At 43.5% G+C, this 22012-nt stretch overlaps 1 protein-coding gene and 1 non-coding gene across 2 annotated transcripts in view; one reads left to right on the forward strand and one right to left on the reverse strand.

Moving 5' to 3' along the window:
* The window catches only part of Fto (FTO alpha-ketoglutarate dependent dioxygenase), a 332887-nt gene that overhangs the window by 44832 nt on the left and 266043 nt on the right, over positions 1–22012 (forward strand). The gene's annotated exons all lie outside the window — the stretch shown is intronic.
* On the reverse strand, positions 2477–2604 carry LOC126503088 (small nucleolar RNA SNORA42/SNORA80 family). The gene has a single exon (XR_007592155.1). It is a non-coding gene; the product is annotated as a small nucleolar RNA SNORA42/SNORA80 family (small nucleolar RNA).

Consider the following 22012-nt stretch of genomic DNA (forward strand, 5'->3'; position numbering starts at 1 on the left):
TTGCCTGGCACGTGGTGTCTTTACTCTAGTGTTGTGCTCAGTAGATAATAAGTACTGTATTAGTTACAGTGGCTTGTAAGTTATTATTTAATAGCCTTTTAAAGGATGCTAAAATGTGTAATTATTTTCATGAGTCGAAACCTGTGAAAAAGCAGAGCAAGGGCTTGCAGGCTGCGCTCGTTAGCGGTTCAGCAGTGAATGGAGGGAGATTCTGTGTCAAGGGTTTCCCTGCTGCTCCTGCCTTTAGCTTGAAGAATGGCAGGCTCTTGTCTTTTGTTCACACCAGCGAGAGTCCATTCAGCTGGAAAGAGAACAGCGGCCTCTCTGTGTACTCGCGGCATTTGGTCACACAGTAGCTGCTGTTTAATGACAATAAAATTGTGACCAAAGGAGATAAACATTTAAGGGATAAATGACAGGGCTGTTAATGTTAGCGTGAGAGCGAGGTGTTTTTTAGCTAACAGGTGCATGGGCAGCAGAGAGAACTTTTAAGCCTAAAGCTGGTGAAATGGAGGCTTCCAGCTCTTCAGAAAAGTTCTGTCTAGACATTTTTTTTCAAAAGTACTTTTTAAACTTGTTAAGACAGTGCTTTTCACGTTCTACAGTAGAAAGGCAAAGATCAAGTTAATAAATGTATATACACTGTGCTCATATACTTAACGTATTTTTTTTTAATGATGGGAACACTTAAAAATCTAGTCTCATAGTAATTTTTAAGTATATCCATGCTGTACAATAGCTATTTGGCCTATCAGTTTGTATTAAACAAAAAAAAAATCATTTGAGGTTATCTAAAATGTCTTTGGAAGCTTCTAGAAATTTCCTTGACATAATTGCTAACCATAGTTATGTGTGTTTTACATATTTGTGTACATTTAATAATATGTGCATATGAATATATCTAACTGTAGTGTATGTATTTTTAAAACATACAAATATATTACCTAGTTAAAAAATGTTGGGACTTTTTGGAGCATTAAAATTCAGAATTTGATTAATCTTTAACCCTATGGAACCTTGGTTTGCTTGCCTTTTCTTGGAAGAGATCATTTTTGTTCCTTATTCTCTTTCCCTCTTATTTCTCCCCTTTCTATCTTGTGCACTAGTTGTGGAGGGAACGCCTTGCTATTGGGGTCGTGATTGTTTCTGGGGTGTAGAGTCTACAGGGTTTTTGCTTGTCTGTTGTCATAGAGTCCTGAAACTTGTTTAGTCTTTTCTTTCCACTTAAAACCTTTCAGATGTATTTATTTTATGTGTAGGAGTGTCTTACCTGTGTGTATATATCTGTACCATGTCCATACCTGGTGGCTTGGAGGTTAGACGAGAGCACCGGATCCCCAGGGACTGGAATTGCAGGTGGTTGTGAGCCACATGGTGGTGGTGGGAACCGGGCAACAAGTGCTATAAAGTGCTGATGCTGAGCCAACTGTCTAGCCCTGTGTTTTACCTTTTCTTACTGTTGTATCAGGCTATTCAGCCTTTTTCCAGGATAGCAAAAAAAAAAAAAAAAAAAAAAAAAAAGTTAATGAAGACATATTTTGCAAATGCCCTTGTCTTTTATGTAGGTGCATTTCATTCCATAGCAGCTCCTACATGTTTGCTCCTATCAGCTAATGATGGGTGATTGCTCAAGCCGAATCTCCGTCTCAGTTTAGGGCAGGATTTCGAACTGAGCCCCAGGGTGCAGAATGACAGCGTTTCAAGAAATTGGAGTCTTCAAAAGAAGCAGAAAATGTAGGGTTTTTTTTTTTCATATGAAAGCACTTTTTAAAAAAGGAGTGGTGCTTTAATTTAGATTTAAAACACACATGATCTTATTACACCAAGTCTCCAAGCTGCAAGGAATGAGGCCTCTCTGTTGTGAACTAGGGCTACTTGGAGAGGTTACGCAACCTTTGAGTCCAGAGTAGATGTTGGGGTTCCTATCGAAGGAAACTAGCCAGACCAATGAGAAACATGGGTGACATGTAGTTATTATCTCTCAAATGTAGATTTCAGATAAAAAAATATGCAAGTCGAAGGGGTATTAGCTAGGAAGAAAATGAGACTAGCTGGAGCTGGAGGAGACAAGAGATGGCCATAGGAGAGGTTGGATATGACCAAAATACATTAAATGTATGCATGAAAATAATTTAGGGAAATATTGTTTTATATAACTTATATGCTAGTTAGAAGGGGAAACTTTTTAAGTGAGTCATTGCGACAGACATGGTCAGTGATTAGTCCCCCTTTGCACCAGTGGTCAGTGGAGTAAGAAAGAAAGCCTTTGTTCTGAGGGAAATGGTTCTGTAACCTGAACAATTTGGTTTCTTTTTCTTTTGTTTAAAACTATATCAAACCAGTCTAGTATTTTATTTAACATGTAAATTGTATTGCTATATGTAAAATAAAGTATGATTTGAAAGAGAGCAAAATAATCTCAAACCTTTAAAACAAATAATAAATATTCTTATTTTTTAAATTTTTTTTCCCTTTTTACTGTGCGGCCCACTTCAGTGCCAGTAGCCTACAGGCAGAGGCCAGGCAATGGTTCAGGGCCGCAGGTTGCTCTAGCATGGGACACTATGACATAATAAATATTCTTAAATAGATGAAAGAAAATATCAGCTGCAAACAGGATCAAGATGCTAAAACAGGAAAACATTCACACTAATAATGTTGTTAGTTGTGATAATATAGTGTATTTTTAGAAAACATGCTGTCCCTATATATTATAAACACACACGCACACATAAAAAACTGCAATCAAAATATTATGACATCTGGGATTGCTTTGAAATAATACAGAAATAATGGTAGGCTAGAAGAATTAAAAGAGTATTAAATGATAATCATCATTAATGTTGTTCAGTGTTTGCCTGTTGCGAGATATTTGATCATACTCTACAATGAGATAGATATTGTTCTAATAAAGAACTGAATGACCAATAGCTAGGCAGGATTTCCAGGCACAGAGGATGCTGGGAAGAAGGGTGGAGTTATGAGGTGATGCAGAGGAAGTATGACATGTAGGAGATGAGGTAACAAGCCACGAGTCACGTGGGAGCATGTAAATGAACAGAAATGGGTTAATATAAGTTATAAGAGCCGGTTAGAAACAAACCTAAGCTATTGGCCGAGCTTTTGCTGGCACATGGGCATTTACCTAGGAGTTATTACATGGTTCTCTGCTTTTATGTTTTTGAAATTTCTCATTATGAAACATTAAAAAGGGGAATATTATTAAAAGAGCAAGAATGATTTCTCAGTGGCAGGCTGACTAACCCTGCAACAACCCAGGCCCAGAACTGCAGTTAGGATTGACCCACCCTAACATGCACCCCATCTGTGATCTGCTGGAGCATGTGAAGGGACCGGTCCTGCACACCCAAAGTTGCAGGATCTCCATGACACAGGACAGCAACAGGATAACCAAAGGGTGTTCCAGTGAGGGCCCAGCATGGACAGTGTCGCAGCAACCAGAGGCCTCAAACCACAGCAATGACTCTGCAATGAGCGTTTGCTCATTGCATGGACAAAGGGTTTACTGCGCAACTCACTGTGTCACACTGCAGCCTCCATGAGGAGACTGATTTTTCTTTTTTTTTTTTTCTCTTCAATTGTATTTTATTTTATTTGGGGAATAGGGAGGTTGCAAGGGCACAGGGCAGATATGAAGGGATAGGGAAATGAATGGGGTGGAGATACATGATGTGAAAGGCACAAACAAAAAAGAAAGTAAAAACTGAATGATTTCTCTATAGTTAAAAATATGGTAGCAGAAGTGAACAATTTCATAAAAGTATTAGGAAATACTAAAGATGTTTTCCTTGAAAATGTGTGTGTGGATGGGGTGGTAGGGTGCAAACAGTTAAAGGGAGAGAAGAAATAGAAGAAATGAGAGGATCCATCCACAGGGTCCATCCAGTATGTAGGGTTAGGCAGGAAGTTAGCAAAGGAGCGATAGAAATTGGTAGCTTCTTGTATTAAAGGAGCTTATCCAGGATGCCTGGAGATGACCCACTGAACTAAATTCTGGGATTTCTGAGCCCTGGGATAACCAGGGAGGGAGAGGAGAAGGTCCTAAGTGTTGGATACAGCTCTTATTTCTGCCTTTAGCTGGGCTGGGTAGCATAGTGTAGCAGCTGATCTCAGGCCACGCCTTCCAGACAGTTCAGCTCATGTTTTGCTTGATCAAAGATTTGGCATTGGCCTAGGCTTAGGACAGAGAGAAAGGATAATGCAGCTTGGCTTGTAGGTTTCCACCTAGCCTCCCTGTTTGCAGCTCCACTCTTAAGATACAGCTACTTTTAGGAATATCTGATTCTTGTAAATTCTGAGGGTCTGAGGAGATGCCGGCAAGGAGTGGGGGCATCTGGGTCTTTCTGCTTGCTTCAAGGAGTAGGACTTCAGCCTTTGCTGTTCTATTAATTACCTTCCCTTTGCCTCTTGACATGTGTGGAGCCATCCCTCATCTGCTGTTATCTTCTCTTCCAATCTTTATGTCTCTGACTTTTTGTTGTTATTTTTGTTTTAATTCCCTCCCTCCCTCCCTCCCTCCCTCCCTCCCTCCCTCTCTCCCTCCCTCCCTCCCTCTCTCCCTCCCTCCCTCCCTCTCTCCCTCCCTCCCTTCCTTCCTTTTGGAGACAAAGTCTTACTATGTAGCCCTGACTGGCCTAGAATGTATTACATAGACCAGATTGACTTTGAAGTCACAAAGATCTGCTTTTGTCTGTTATTTAATTTCTTCACAAGAATACATTAAGATCTGCAGAAAAAGTCAGGTGCATGTTTTGACATCATCATACTTAAATAGAAGTTACTTTGTTGTGTTAATCATAACTTGGGCCTGCCTTTCTGTTTCTAAGGTCTGTTTGAAAGAAATAAGAAATCAATTCAGTACATAAGTCAGCTCTTCCTTCTAAAGGTCTCTTTGCCTGCTGCCACTCAGATCGGTTCTTGAAATGTTGTGACCTTCAATATTAATTTAGCAATGGTTTCTATATTGTCTGGGGTCTTATTTAATTACTTGATGTGTGCTTTGTCACCCAACTGGATCCTGAAGCCTGTGCCTACCAAGTGATGTCTTAGTCTGCTGTTGTGCCCCCTTGGCTGTGGGTAGATCTGAGTTCATCGGATGCTTGGTGATCAAGTATACACCCCACATTTTATCCTTTGTTTTTATTTCTGCTTTGTGTAATTCTTGGCCTGTTGCTCAGAGAACAGAGAGAGAACGACAATGAGTTTATTTTGGAGATAGTATTTCAAAGTTTAACATGTCATTTTTTTTTAATTCAGTTTCAGGAGTATTGTATTGAGATTGTGGATGTATCTGTGGCATTTACAAAGGGTAGCAATGGAAGCTCGACTACTTATTCCGAAGGAAGTCTTGGGACTGGTGTTGTGATTTTACCTTCCTGCATGCGGGTTTGCTTAATGACTTAGCCGTAAACAGTCGCTTCTGTTTATTTGAAGCTCGTGCCTCTTAGCACGGCATCGCTGCGATTGTTCCGTGTGCGCTCTCTTGTATTAGTAACAATGCTGTCATTTTCTCTAAAGTCACCATTTTATTAGAGAAACTCTCTAATAGCGCCACACACTCCACAGTTATGCATTCCCGTACGTACTTACCGACCCCAGCAGAGTGTTTAATGAATTATTGAACTTGAAGAACCTTTGAGGAGCAGGGCTTTATGTGACTGAGCAGCAGACATGAGAACGCGCTATCCTCCAGAGCACTGAACAGACAGAACGGAGGCTGGATCAGACAGCGTAAGCACTGAGTGAATGATGGTGCTCCCATGAAATATTTACACCCCGAGCGTGCGGAGGGGGAGGAGAGTGTGTGGGCTTTACCGTTTGGGGTTGAACCTGACACCTATAACTCACCGCTCTGTGATCTTAAAAGCAAAACAGGAAGAGAGTAAGAAAAAAGACTGGGAAAGAAATGACGGAAGGAAGGGCAGGGTGGGAGAGGGAAGGAGAGAACCTTGGTTTGGGGACTTTTTGTTGTTCACAGTGTGTCACAAAAGGGAAGATCCTTCTATAGATAGTGACCTTCCTAAGGACCGAGTTCGAACTGGCCCTGAAACAGAATACAAGCCTCAGAAATGATTTCTTGTGCTGTTACAAGGGCCAGGTTTCAACTTAATTATTGTATCACAAATGATATTAGAAGTTGTCACCTAATTATCTGTGGAGACAGAGGGTTGATTAGCAAAGAGCTGATCAGTATTACTTTTGATCAGTATTATTTTCAAACAGAATGTGGAGTGAATTTGTTTCTTATTATTTGAAATTGGTTTGTGATGGTAGTCTTAATAAGTTCTGTGAGAAAATAGAACAGTGAAGAAAAATAACTGGATTACTTGGGAAAGCCTAGAAGATATTTATTAGACAGTTTCTAATGCCTTCCAGTATAGAAAAGAACTAGGCCAGCCTGGCTTGGCGGGGCGCATCTGTGACCCCAGCACTCTGGAGGTGGAGGCAGGAGTTCAAGGCCAGCCTGGGCTACAAACCAAGCTCCTGTCTACCCCTCAGATAAAAGGACTAAAATAAACATGCTAGCCCAATTATTTTCACCTCTTTGCCTTGTAGTGATAAACCCTTTAAGATGTCATGATGTCATGTGACTTATTAGAAATAATTATTGTAGCTGAGTAAAGATTGACAAGAGAAAACTCTGCTTCATTAAATTTTAATTTTACTCTTGATTTATTTAAAAAGCTCACAGATGAGAGGGTGTATTTTAATATAGTGATTCTGTGTTTTGTTTTCCGGGTCTTCTGTTTATAAGGAAGTTCAGATTGACCTCAGCCATTGGCTTTTGAGGATTGTTTGGCTTTGGAACCCGCTGTGAGCGCCTGGAAGTTTGGCATGTGCTATGCTGAACAGCTACTTGCCCTTTGATAACACTGACATTTGTCCGGGCAAGACAGTCATGCTAGGATGAAGAATTCAGTGCTACTGTCCTTTGCAGCTGAAATGTTTTATCAGTGTACAATAGAAAAGGCAAATTTTACAGGGATTTTTAATTTCTTCTGTAGAAATTCAGTGCTTGTAGAAGCTATAGGGTAGGGGCCCAGTCAGTAAAAAGTGGTAAAGAACTATCTGGGATAGAATACATCACAGCTAGACAGCAAAAGCAGTATTTTATTTATGTATTTATTATTTTTGTTGCTACGATGGTATCTTGGATGGGATCTTAGTCTGACTGATGTGTCCGTTCCATCTCTGCCACTTCCTTGTTTGATTTCTGGAAAATCTTGGGCCTAATCCTCTCTATTTTCCTACCTAGACTTGGGACTTACTTGAATTTATTTCTCAGGCTTGGTAAAACTTCTAAGCATTTAGCAGCATGCCCAGTGTATGAGTGGGTGTTAGCCCCTCCCAACATGTGGGTGGATACCAGTGCCTTACCCAGATACATGCAGATGCGAGCCCCTTATACACATACGACGGACATCAGCCCCTTGCCCAGTCCTTCCCTGTTCTTTTTCCTTTTCCTCTGAGCCAAACATGCTTTATCTAGAGGAGATGGAGCTTTTAGATGTTCTTGACTGATGGAGGGGACGAGCCAGTGAACCAGAAAAGCACTGAGTGCTGTGGACAGTCTTGTGAGGAGATGAGAAGAACGGTTGTGTGATGGAGAGTGTGCAGGAAAGATGGTGTTGGTGTGTGCAGACTCCATCCGAGCTTCCACTGTGAACACTAGCCTCACACAGCGCAGATGTCGGGAGTGTCTCAAAGCCGAGGCTTGATTTCTTCTTGACCTCTTGCTGAAAATGTTTCTCTTTTGGAATGTTAAAGAGATTAAGCCAATTTGGAGAAAACCAAAGGTCTTTCTGTGCTCGGCTTCTATCTCTGACTGAAGCACTTTGCTAGTGTGTTCAGCATTAATATCAATACCAGATTCCCATGTGTTACCCCTGTATTCCTTATGAGAATTCTAGCAGAGACCAGCGTGTGCTCACTGCTCACTGCTGTCCTGTTCTTGTTGGAGGAGGCAAGCCAGGAAGCAGTGACCATTATAAAGGTACTGAAGTGATGAGCAGAGGGGTGGGTTAGAGTGATTTAAAATGGCATTTGATATGAAACTCCAAACATGACAGAGATAGTTGTTCCAAGGATCCATGGTGCTGATAAGTTTTTTTCAAAAAGGAGGCAAAAGCAATCAGTGGCAGGATTTAAGGAGAAAGAGTCAATGACAGATCTTATAGGCATCCTAAGTCAGGGTAAAGATTTAAGTTCTATTACAACTGTATGGAAGACACTGGAAGGGTTAAGGTGAAGAATGTGTATAGAGTCACCCATCTGCTCTATAGTTGTTACTGTTTTACTATTTGTGACTATACACACACACACACACACATACACGCATGCACGCACGCGCGCGCGCACACACACACGAAGGCAAGAGTAGAATGAGGGAGAAAGTTTTGCCAAGGATGTGCTGACCAGGGGCAGGCCACGATTACAGAAGTGGAAGGAAGGGGAGAGACTTAGGATATAATCTTGAGACCAAGTTGACAGCATTTCTTGTGAGACGGAGTAAGGATGTTTGTGAAGCTAGAGGCGCCAGAGTAGCGTCAGGATTTCAGTGACTAGATTGTAACCATTTATGACAGCGAGAACACTGCGGAAGAACAGGGCTGTCCTTTGGACAGATACATGTCTGGTACCTAATTGGCATCCAAAGGGCTATTGGGAGGCACAGATCTGGAGATGGGGGGAGGAGGGTCCAGCATGTAGCTGCCGTGGGACATCATCTCACAGACCATTGTTCTTTGACTTGTAACCAACTTGGAGGTCTTGGCTTTCCCGAGCTACCGTGTGTGCCTTCTCCTTTCCCTATGTCCAGCCCTGCTGCCAGGCTGTCCCCATGCCCAACAAACACATTCCTTCCAGGCAAAAGCCAAAGATGACATACACCAGGAGTCAGATTGTTCACGACAGACTTGTAAGCAACAAGATAATCTCATTGTTCTTCCTGCTACTTAAAATAAAGGTAATATTGATTTTATAGCTGCAGTTCAAGTCCTAAGGCATCATATTGATTAAGCATCTAGTGAGAATTTGTAGGGCAGCTTCTGAGCTGCAGCCACAGGGCATCTCCCCACTGGACCAGGCCTCTGTGCTGACCTTACTATTAGAAGTGTTTAGTCTAGGCTCTGGTCAGAGCACTCATTTCACCTGATAGATGGCTTAATCCAGCCTGTCACCTTAATCTGACCTTAAAGATGGGAACCCAGCTCTTTTGTTCGTAGCGAATGTGCAGACTGATTTTGGCACTGTTGGAACTGTGTGAGCAGCAGGGGAGGCTTCATGGGACTCTTCCTCTGTCTAAGCCGCCTCTTAATGCTGTAATCCAGCCCAAGACCTTTGCTTTTCTTCCTTATGATGCTTCTCTGGAGCAAGGCTCGTTTCATGGGTAACTTTTTTTTTTTTTTTAAATAGGGGAAGGTACCTCTTTTAACACTGCCATTATTAAGCCCATGGGCCTCTTCGGTCTTCATTTTCCATCAAGAAGAGTAGTTTACTTGTGGTTTTTGTGACATGAAGCATTTAACATGCAAGTCAGACGTCATAACATTTACAGACCTTGTTCTGAGGATATCTGGGATAATTCAATAGCAATTGAAGTAAATGGTTCATTCTTCTTAGTATAGAAAGAGTCCCCAAAATTATCTAAAAGTAGTAGCTTTATGCGAAAAAGTTTTGCCTGTCTTCTATAATAAGGTTCTTCTGTTTTTCTCCTGTGTCTGGTAGTCTGGGGTAGATTGTTCACAGGTTGGTGTGGCTATCACATGAGTTGCTACAGGCCAAGGAGCTTGACACAATAAATGCTCAACCGATCTTTGGTGCTGGTAACTGTTGTGAAGTGACGTTAGCTAGAGCTGCCTTTTATGTCATCCCCAGGACCCAGCACGGGCCCAGGCACACAGGCCGGGAGATGCTCGGCGGCTGATGGATGCCGCCAGCATTTGCGATCTCTTTCCACCCTTGTAACATCAGAGCTCATTTCGTGTCTTTTCTAAAATGCTCTAGGTACTTGACATCCTTTCATCCTTCATATGGTTACTCTCAAAAGGAGCCACGGGAATTTGACTGTTTGCACATCTGCCCACACTCTTTGTTCGCTGCCAGGGAGAACACAAGTTTCAAACCTTCTCACAGTTAAAAGCTGATCAACCTAATGTTGCTAGTACAGCTTCTGACACTGCAGCCTAACCGTGTCTGCTTCTCAGCTCTACCTCTGAGGCGTGCTGGGTGCGAGCTGGCGGCTCTTTTGGAGGGAGGAGACAGGACGATTACTTCGTAGCCTAGCCAGTTGGTGCATGGTTAGAGTGATGGAGAGGCTAAGTGTGAGTAGGAAAATGGCCGCTGTTTGGCGCAGGAGCAGTCATTTTAGGGCTCTTTCGAGAGTTGTCTGAAATAGACGCTAAATCCAGACTTGAGGCTGCTGTGCTTATGATCGCAGCTGTCTTGTTCATGTCAAAACTTGCCTCCTTTCTTTGTTTACTTTGAATCGGGAGAATGTTCGTGAGCAGGCTTGGACTCCTTCTTGAGTGTGCATTTGGTCTCATCACCCCTGGCTACCAGGAGTATGTGTCTGTTTATTTTGGATGTCTTTTTTGATGTTCAGCTAATTTAACCCACAATACAGTTAATCCTTGTGTCTTTGGAAAAGTAAAGACCTACATATTAGCTGGTTTCAGAGCCGTTTGCATTTTCATGGAAGCAAGCGCATTGTTCTGTTGCCCTTGGACCCTCCCCACATATGCAGCGTACGGCCTTTTGAAGTTAGGATTCGGAGCAAATCACAACTGTCCCGAGTTACTCAAGTTCTCTTTAATGTTAGCTGTGAACATGCATGTGTCAAACATGAGGAGGTGGAATTGCTTTATATCCACTTATCTTGCCTTTGTGTGTGTGTGTGCGTGTGCGTGTGTGTGTGTGTGTGTGTGTGTGTGTGTTAGGGAGGGAGGGAGGGGGGGGAGAGAGAGAGAGAGAGAGAGAGAGAGAGAGAGAGAGAGAGAGAGAGAAACAAACATGCTGTTGGAATTGAAAATTTACTTCAAATAAAGAACACTGATTAAATGCCCAGATGCCAGGGCCAGAGTACTTGGATTTGAGTCCTGGCTCTGCCACTTATAAATTATGTAACTCTAGACAAGCCACTGAAGTTCTCTGTTCTTTGCTTTCACTGTCCATCAAGTGGAGACAACTGTGTTCACTGCCGTTGAGGTTGCTCTGAGGCTCCAGGGTGTTCATCTGGAGCAAGCATTTAGAACACAGCTTTGTGTGTAGCGGGTCTTTAGTTGTCATTTCTAGCAGTAATTAGCACTTGCACGGGTTTTAACAAAGAGGGCACTGCTAATGGCTAATCCAGGCCACGTGCCTATCAAATGCTTTACGAACTGTGTCTAGTCCTACAGGTTTACGTTCCTAGTTCAGGAAGGTTACTGCTGTAACAGAAACTATCAGAATCCATGTGGTGTTCTTAGATGTAACTTTGGTTTCCTGCTCATGTAGGCTGGTGCTGGGACACCATTAGCAGGGTAAGTCAGCTAAGGAGTCCTGGCCAGCGCAGCAAGGCTGGGAAGGTCACCTCAGGTTGTCTCCACCTAAGCCGGCGCGGGGAAGATCGCAAGCAGGGATGTGTAAGGAGTGTTTAGAGCCAGCCCTGGAAGTGGATCTCATCACTGTGTTCATATACCCATGCCCAGAGCTGGACAGGACTTACTCCTCAGCCTCTTCCTCAGGTCTGTAGGGATGGAGAGGGGAGAAAAGCATCCTCTCCAAACTCCAAACTGAAACTGCACAATTGCATAATTGTTCCATTGCTTGTTTATAAAACTCAACCTTACAACAGCTTCCAAAGCTGACATAGATTTTTATGCAAAAAATTGACTATATTCGAAAATAATTTTTAAGTTGGGTTTTCTAATTTCTAAGAGTTTCCCAGTATGCCCAGAAATTTCTGAGAAAAGCATTCAGGGTCTTTCAAGACCAAATAAGTTTTAAAGTAAAATGATAAGAGAATGTGTTCATGCTCTTAAATTGTAAGGAAGCATTGATGGGAAATGTGGGTGCAATTTAATCTGTTTGTTCTGCTGGCGAGTTGGGCCTTCAGAAGTGGCAGGATGTGGTTTGCTCACAAAGGCCTTCAACAGCCCTATTCGTTGGCCTTGGTCACATTTTGCATTTTGAGCTTTTAGATATTTTTCTCCCTTACATTCCTCCCTTTTATTCCTTTATTTTGTGATTAAATATTTGCTGTAGTGAAACCGAAGACCAGGAATCACACTGCACGTAATGACACAGGTGCGTGATCTGGTGAATTCAGTACCAGAGAGGAAAGGAACCTGGTGTGGTTGGGTTTTCTTTTTCTCCCTCCTGTGTGTGTGCACTTGTATGTGTTCGTGCGTGTGGGGGCCTGAGGTTGACATCAGTGACATCAGCAATGATTTTGGATTGCTCTTCATTGAGCCAGGCTGTCTCAGTCAACTCCAGGACTTGCCAATATTGCTGGTCTCACTAGCCAACTTGTTCTGGGAACCCTGTCTCCAGGTTTTGAGGCTGGAATTACACATGGGCACCCATGCCCTCTTGGCATTTACGTGGATCCTGGGAATTGGACTCTGTTCCTCAGGATGCTTCCTTTGTGCTGTGGTGGTCACATTCCTGTCTCTGCTCTGGCTTTTCTGACTCCTTCATTGCTTCTTGGATCTTGACTTCCTTTCCTTAAATTCACGCTGTTTTTTAAGGCAAGGCTTTTCCCAATAGGTGTGTGGGAAATGTAGTTTGAGGCTTTTCTGAATGGGTGTGTGGGAAATGTAGTTTGAAAAGCCACTTTAATGATGCTTCAGCATGGCAGCGTTATTTAGAGTGACCCCAAAGAGGGAAAACCCCAGGTATGATGAAATGGTGACTAGATAAAAATGTGGCTTATTCATACAGTGGGATGCTTTGACAGTCCCAAGTGGTGAGACACTGATACATACTACAGTCTAGATGGGTGAACTTTGAAACCATATGTTAAGTGAAAGAAGCCAGTGAAAAAAGGCCCAAGTTACATGAGTCCATGTGTAGAGCAGGCAAGGCCATGGTTGTCAAGTATAGGAGAAAGAAAGATGGGGAAGGGTGGGGGTAATGAAAAGGGTCCGAAACTCATCATAGTGATGATTGGACAATTCTGTGGCTGTACTGTCTGACCTGTGCACTCTGTCCAGTGTGAGCCTGTGGCTGTACTGTCTGACCTGTGCACTCTGTGTCCAGTGTGAGCCTGTGGCTCAAAGGTGCCACAGCCCCGCTTCTCTCTGATTTTCCTCCTCACGACCTCTTTGACTTGTCGCTTTCCATCCTCTTGCTCCTGATCCACCCAAATTGGGGTCCACTCTAGTCCTGCAGCAGGGCAGACGCTCCCCATCTCAGCTCTTCTGTATTTCTCTCACATTAGGCGTCTACACACGGGACTCGCTTTCTCCTGGTTTCTAGTCTCAGGAGACTGTGGCCGATTGTCCTGAAAATGGCGCTGCTGCCTCGTATACCAGAGTCTCCTGGCTCTAGTTGTCTCTGTAGTTCCTCTCATTCTCTGCTACACACCTGTGTTCTTGCTTGACTTTTGTCTGTCCTCCATAGAAGGTGGGGTCCAGGAGACAGTGACCGTGCTGTGTAACTTGTTTGAGCTATGGTAGTGTAGACCAGCTCTCTTCTGTGAAACTGTACCAGGAGGAAGGCATTAGCCACACTGACAGGGTGTTTGGGAATATTTTACATCGATATATGTATTTGATGAGCATTTACCACTGTCACATTAGGAACCAGCCCCCAGGAAACCGGGGAAACAGTTCTTCAGGATCACATAGTCTGGTATTGCTCTAAATCAATCGATAACTGTATTTTCCTCCCTCAGAAAAACCACTTTTATTCTTTCAAATGAACTGCTTTTTCTATTGGTCTGATGGAATCTGAACCATCAGCTCTAGTCAGCCTTAACTGAGTTCTCCTCTGCTAATGTCCTTCCTTTCTGGGAACATTTAATTTTGAAAGGTCTTTTCTGCTAGCAGCTTCTTGGCAGGATAAAATACATATCTGGAAAATGACTGATTACTTTGGGCCTTTAATTTGATTTTGGAGTTTGTTTTGAGACATACATACTTAGGAAATCTGAGGTAGAGAAAACAGGGAAGAAGAAAAACGTATGTGTATTTACAAAGGCAAACATTTAGTTTAAGGAGTCTTTACAGTGTGGTCATCCAACCATCCATTCATTCATTCTGGTGCAGATTTAATTGGGACTAAGCCTGCTTTCTATCTCTAAGCTACACCCAGTCTCTCCAAGTGTGATTTCTTTTGACCTCTTTATCCTACTTCCTCATTCCATCTGGAGAGCCTATGAGCAGGGCCCTTTAAAATGTGCTGGACACTAGGTGGCGCTGCAGCACTGTTTTCCATCAACCGAGCCTCAAAACACTTGCTCCAGCTGACTGAATTTCTGGGTGTCAGGGAAATTGTTTTGTTGGTAATGGGCATAGTGTAATATATTCTTCTCCACCCAGTGCAGCTATTTAATGCCCTGGAACATGCCCCTCTGTGGCCATGGCCTGTTAACTATGCTTATTTGGTGTAATAATTAGCAGAATTTCTCACTAACAGGGGTACTTACCAACACCTCACACCTCCGCTGTGTTTTTGTACGTGATGGATTGTACATTCTCAAGAAAAAGTTGGGAAGACCAAAGGTTAACCTGGGTCTAACAGGGCTACTTTCTGCACGTTTGTCCAGAATAGCTGTATATTAACTTGCTTCTGAGCCTCTTCAAACCGGGGTTGTATGGAATACAAACATTTCCGAACTTTTATGTAAGGGCTCAGTGAAGGTTTGTAAACATAACGCTGTTAATTTTCTACTTTGTAGAATGATAGAAAAATAAATGACTAGCTGCCTGCATCGGATGATACTCGCTGCTCAGAACTGTGTGCACTGGGCGTGTGCAAGTACGCACAGCGAGCCTGGCACAAGCACCACAGCCCAGGTTAAAATGGGGAGGAGAAGTTACACACGGGATTTTAATATTTTCCATGGCTGTAAGTTAGGCTCCATTTAATTCTTTGTGGTTTTGCAAGCCTTGCTAGGCTCCTACTATTTCTATGCCAACAATTTTATCATTTACAGAGCACGATCAGAATTAAGTGACAGAAGACCAAACAAGCTAAAGCTAAGTTGAAAGTAAGAAATGCTTTGGTTGGACCATTAGCTTATCCTCCATGACCTTAGGCAGCCTGTTTACCATGGCTTTGCTTTGATTCTCCCGTTTCTTGCGTTTGGCACCATGCCCTCTGCCCTCCTGAGTCTGGTGAAAATGAAATGAGAACTCTTCACAATATGTTTGCTTGTATTTATTTCCCTAGCCCCAGATAAAAGTGAGGTGTGATTATAATCATGTAAGACAACCAAGGAGGTTCCTGTGTTGACTCCAAGATGAATTATAGGAATTTTAAATGGAAGATTATTACAGTCCGACGTCTCTCAGAATTTGCCACTCTTGCTAGGAGTATGTAATATTCCCATATATATGTATAGATATAATTTGCTGTCTGTCCTTGACCTTACTCTGTAGACCAGGCCGGCCTGTAACTCTCAAAGGTCTACCTGCTTCTGCCTCCCAAGTGCTGGGAAGAAGGGCGTGCGCCACTACTGTCTGGCTTGGGAGTTCGCTCTGAGAGCTTTCCTTCTGAGTTCTAGCCCTGCACTTTGAATCACCCGCCACTTTGTTGCTTCTACCTCTGCTCGTGTCTGTGTGTGCACCTATGGTGCATGTATGGATTTAATGGCAAGATACGGCCATGAGGGGGTAGTTTCTGTATAGGAGCCTCCTGAGGAGCAGGGAACGGAGCTCAGCCTGAGCCTCGAGAGCTGGGCTTCTGAAGCAGTGTTCTGGTCAGGGAGCCCCGCATCTGCCACATGTGGGCAGGATAGGAATCAAGAAGCCATTTGTGAGAGAGAACAGACAGTTGTAGCTGCAGCCTGAGACAGCCAGGAATGAGGAAGGTGCCACCATGACAACTGGGCTTGAAAGAATGAGTTAGTGGCCATTTCCTGGACTTGTGCTGACAATTCTGTGTTCACACAACCATGCTGTCTGCAGAAAAAGCCCAAGCTTCAAGACTCTGTTTCTTTCTATCTTCTGAGGCTCTCAGAAGTCTTCTCAGGCCCTGGGCATGGTGGAGCCTTGGCTGCAGTATTCGTTTGTTCTCCAGCACAGCGGAGAGCTTAGCCAGTACTCCAAAGGTGCTCAGTGGGCCCCACCAGCCACTGTGCGCACTGTGTCCTCTACCATTTCCTCCGGATCTTGGAGTGCTAGGTTCTCTAGTTTGGTTTCCCTGGCTCAAGCCTAGCCCGTGCCTCCCTGGGCTTTCTCAGTAGTCTCCTTCCCTGGCCCTCCGACCTCCAGTCTTGGTTCCTTTGAACTCACCGATATTATAAATAGAGTAGAATTTAAAACACAGGGCAACAAATTGAACACACACACACAGACACACACACACCACACACCCTCCTCCCCCAAAACTATCCCTTCACTGTGTTCCTGCCCTGCTCAAAAGCCTTTTGTGGCTGCTATTCCATTCAGGATGGAATCCAGACTACTCAGCCAGACTCTCTGGACCTTCCCTAATCAGGGCACAGCCTATCATCTCGCCTCATCTCCCACTCTCCCCAGCTGAAGCTCGGTGTTAGCCAAAGGTCTAATCACTGACTCTTGATCACCAGCTTTGATTACTGAGTTAGCAGTGCTGCCTTATTACCTGGCAGTCTCGGTTTTCTGCTTGCTTCTTCTCGTCGCTTTGGCATGTAGTTTTTCCTCCTTTGTTCAGACTTCTTACAGCACTATTTGCTAAGGCATTTTTATTTTATTGCCTGCATTGTTAGTTTTCTTTTCCTCTGTTTTTCGTGTAAGCAGTATAAATATTTGTTATGGACTGATTGATTTGTTGATTCTGCATGGCTTTGACATCCACTTACTTGGGAAAAGGGGTTGGTGGAGGGTCAGTGTGGGGCTGAAGCAGAAGCCTGTCGCTATGACTTTGTCTTTTTGATTTCTAGTGAGAGGACAAATTAACTATTTGCTCTGAGCAAACGAATGCAGTGTTTTGTGGACTTAGTGTTTGAAAGGGACCCTGGGAGGGAGAGCCTGGGAATTGAGCCTGTTTGCTAGACTGGATGAGCTCTGCTCTGCCGCAGCCTTGCAGTTTGCTTTAGTGCAGGCTGTGAAATCACAGTGGGGTTGGTGCTTGCTTGCCAGAGAGGAGGAAGTAAGGGTCTGAGGAAGTCAGGCATGCAAATTAGCCAGGCCCATGGGCTTTAACAGATTGTACAGTAAAGTCTCAAGAAATTAACTTTGTCTTCTTTTTGGGTTTTGTTTCTACTGGGTGAGAAGGTTTGTGTGCGTGCATGTGTGTGTGTGCACGCGTGCGTATATGATTTGTTTGTGAGTGAGTACATGGCTGTGTGTGTGCAAGTATGCATGTCACTTGTGTGTTTGTGCATATGCTTTGTAGATGTTTGTGCGTACGCGTGTTTGTGTGTGCAAGCAGCTATTAATATATTTGCTTTAGACTAGAAGTTCTCAAACTTTGTCTTACCAGCCCTTTTGTACTGAAGTTTACAGAGGTTCCTCAAGCCTTTGTTTATGTGGAGTTTTGTGTATGTAGTTACTGTGTTTGGAACCAAGCAGAAGAATTATAAAACAACTTTATTCATTTAATAATAGAGGCTGACTTTTTTTTTATGAAAAGCAACCTTTCCAATACAAAAATGATCAAAAAGAGTGATGTTATTTTACATACTGGAATATCCTTATTGTCTAGCATAGTGCAAGCTGTGTTCTCATATCTAATTTTACACACTGTTGCTATAATGTGTTGTTTTGATTGAAGCATTTGAACAAACAAGTCTCTATCAGGTATTGAAGAGGGGAATATTTGAGTGTACTTCTTAATGTTAAATGTTTATATTCTTCCTTGATATTATACTGAAAATTGAGAAAGGACAGTTTATTTTATTTATTATTTAAACAATATCAGTTTTCAGAATTAACAAATAATAATTGTGTATATGGAATACATTGTCCTTTTATGTCTGGTGCATGCGTATGTTGTGGGATGGCCAAGTGAAACTAATTAGCATATCCATAATTTGCTTATCATTTACAATAGTCTTTTTCCAACTTAGAAATTGTCCATTGATATGAACTACAGTACCCAGGACTCATGCTTCTGTCCACTCAAATTTATTAGCTGACCAGCATTTCTCCTTTAAAGCCCAGTCCCTGCAGCGTCTGCCGACTGCTCTTCCCCTGTGTGTCCAAGTGTCCCCATGGAGATCGTGCATTCTTTTTAACCACAAATTAAAACAAGCAAATACTAATATTATGAGAGTACCATTATTGATCCTGTGGGCCCTTTGCCAAACCAGCAGACCAGAGACTGGCTGGGCAGCTTTCAGCAGGGAGTGTTCAGAGTGGGAGAAGCGCTCCAAGTTTACTTTTTCAAGGCTGATTTCTTTTTGATCCTGGAACTTAGCCTGAATGAGGCCATCAAGAGGAGAAAATCTCTTTCCTGTTCTTCCATTTCTTAGCCTAGGATGAGAATTCCTGGCTTTGCTTTTCATCTTTTAAATTTAGGTTTTAAAGATGTATTTATTTGTATTTTATGAGTCTGGATGTATGCCTGTGTACACCTGAGAGCAGTGCCCACAGAGCAGGAGAGTTACAGGTGACTCTCAGCCGCCATGTGGGTGCCAGGAACTGAACCCGGGTCCTCCGAAAGAGCAGGAAGCTCAAAACAGCTGACTGTCTCTCCAGCCTGACTTTTTATTTGAAAAAAATACAGGAAGAGCCCCCCCCCCCCAACTCTGCCTTTGGTGATAAGCGCTCACCTAAGTCACCACAATGGTGGTGGTTGTTATTGTTTCTTAGGAGATTGAGCGCCAGCATCAAATGTTGATCAAATGGCTGCCACAGGGTCCCGCTGTGGAGACTTTTCTAAGGAAGGCCTTTTGCAGAGCAAGCCCTGTTTGGGGCAGCAAGCACACTCTCTTTCAGTCGCTGTCCCAGTGCAAGTCTTTCTGTGTGTTTGCTCGTGTGGATTTGCCTCTGCTCAGTGGTCTCCGAACCTTGAACACTGTCAGAGCTCCACGGAGCAGCTTCCTTCACTGCCGGAGTAGATTCCAGACGCAAGGCAGCAATTAAGCGAGCTTGTAATAGAAGACTCCCAATTTGCCAGTTTCTTTTTTTAACTTCTTGGGTGGTTGGGGCACATCATTGGAGCAATTACTACATTTACTCAAGAGTTTGTCCTTTCTATTAAAAAAGATCCCAGCTGAGTGCCTGAAGGTGAGCGCAGGGGATTGTGTAACGGAGGCTCCTGCAAACCGCTCTTTGTTGTTCGAGAAGACTGAGTCCTTTGTGCTTGAGCTTGGCACCCAGCTTCGGTTCTAATTCAGGAGTCCAGCTCCTTTAGTGATCAATTCTCCATTGTGTTCTGAACTCGGTACACTCCCAGCTGACTGTCCAAGCCATCAGCTCTCTGGAGAAATGGGGGCAGCAGGGATGGCAGAAGAGACCCAGTCCTTTGGTGATAATTTATAGTCAGTCCCCAAGCCCCTTATTCGTGCCTGATCACCAGGGAGAGTATTTGCGAGCACACACGCTATGTGCTTTGCTGGCGTTTTGCACAGCCTTGCCTAATTCTCACGCAGGGTTTGGATGTGGGGTGGTTATATTCCCTCTGTTGCTACTGTGACAGGGATAAGCATGTTCCAGGTCCCCTCTGTCTCACACCTGTGTGGTGGTCTGCCTTAGATCTTCACACACTGTCTTTTGTAACCCAGTCAGTTGGAGTCAAGGTTTAAAGTTGTAAATGAGTTTGTGTTACTTCTGTGCTTAAGAGCCTCAGTGGCTCTGAGATGCCCACGAGCTGCGGTCCTTCTTTGCTGGAGGATAGGCCCTACTCGTCTGAGAACCACCTGCGGTCCGTTAGACTCCAAGATACAGTTCCTCATGTTGTGGGGACCCCCAATCATGAAATTATTTTTGCTGCTACTTCCTAACTGTAATTCTGCTACTGTTATGAATTTTAATATAAATATCTGCGTTTTCCGATGCTCTTAGGCTGCCCCCGTGAAAGGGTCGTTTGACTCCCCAAGGGGTTGTGACCCACAGGTTGAGAACTGTTGCCCTACCGTGACTCAGGTGTCCAGGCCCCGAGTTGGTACTGTGGCAGAATTTCCAGATGCATAGCTTTTACCTCCCCTTCCATATCAGGTGAACATTTTTCAGGTTCTTCATAAATCAGTACCTTTCACTGACATCCACTGGGCTTAAAAGCCTTTGGGATGGAATGCAGCCCATTTTAATGACAGGGTGACGCTCGTTACTGCACGTAATTGGCTTGTTTATGAATATTGATACCAGTCCTCCTCCATCTTCCTCAGGTAGAGATCCCACAGGGATGGGAATCTCTTTCCTATTCAGCTCATTCCTTACCTTGTGTGTGATAGCTGTGTAGTGAGTTGAAGCTGAATGAATGAATGAGCAAGTGTTTCATTGACAAATTTCTTCAGATGCTTGTTTGTTCTGAGACAGTGCCTCACTGTAGAGAACATTTAGGTCTGGAACTCACCAGGTAGCTCATACTGGCTTCAAACTTGATGGAATTCTCCTGTCCTTTGAGTGATAGGAATAGAGACATGAGCCGTTATACCCAGCTTCCCTGGCAGTCTGAATACTGTCAGGATACTTGCAATTTCACCCATCTTTAGTGAACGTTGGTGAACCTACTGTATATGAGACATCATAGCAGACACAGAAATAAATGAGAGATGGGATCAACTTCAAGGAGTCAAAGTCTAAATACAAAGCAACACACAGTCATTATTAGCAGGTCAGAATAACAAGAGAACATTGGGCCTGCAACGTTTATTTCTGAAGTTTAATTGGAGTACATGCTTCATGACTTCCTGTAGCAGTGGTTCTCAGCCTTCCTATTGCTGCGACCCTGTCTTCCAGTTCTTCCTGCTGTGGTGTCCCCAACCATAACATTTTCATGCTACTTTATAACTGTAAATTTGCTACTGCTAAAAATCATGATGTAAATAATCTTGGAGATAGACGCTTGCCCAAGGGGTCACAACCCACAGGTTGAGAAGCACTGCCCTCAGACTTTTAACACACGTGTCCTGTGTGCTTTGGCGCTTTACTTCTGCTGACATTTACTTCCTGCTTTTCATTCTATAGATGAGTGTTCTTTAAACCTGGCTGATGTCCACTCTGCCTCAGTGGCCTAGAAACAGTGCACACAGCCCTTCAGGATTTTCTCCGGCACTTCCTGGATCAGTAGGACCTGTGTTGCCTTGGAAGCCTTAGTAAAAAAAAAAAAAAATTAACTCATAAAATGTGGTTTTAGAACTTGGCCCTCGTATTTTACATTAATAAATCTTTCTCAGATTTTATGTGCATTTCGCTGCATGATGAGTCTAATAGCATGCTTGCTGGCAGTGCATTCCAGAAAGTCCCCGAGATTTCTGGAGATGAAGTAGTGAAAGTGGGAGAACGCCTGCCTCATTTTAGCCGTATTCATCACGTAAGCTGAGTGTGGATTGGTGACATGGTGACTTTCAGAGGAACTACTATTTGTGTGGGGGGGGGGCAGGGAGGAACAAAAGGGGCGGATTGTACTTTCCTAGGATTTCTCTGCCTTGTGCCAGAGGAAAGCTAGGTAGACATGTGTCAGCAGGCCTGCAGCGAGGTGAGCTGTCAAGGCGTTGGCATTGATAGGCTCCTCTGGGTAGAACTCAGGGCATCCCACCAGCAAAATGAAGACTAGACTTAAATGGTTTCACATTTGGGCCTTACTTACTATAATTGCTGAAGTGCTAAATTGGGCGTGACAAACCTAACAGATAATTGCCAAGTAGGTTTCATTACCAGTCATTGAATAGGTAAATGATGTTCCTTCTGTTAAAGCC

This window comes from Alexandromys fortis, unplaced genomic scaffold, assembly GCF_014885135.2.
Source record: "Alexandromys fortis isolate MF-2015 unplaced genomic scaffold, M_Fortis_MF-2015_v1.1 scaffold_1, whole genome shotgun sequence".
In the NCBI taxonomy this organism is placed as follows: Eukaryota; Metazoa; Chordata; class Mammalia; order Rodentia; family Cricetidae; genus Alexandromys; species Alexandromys fortis.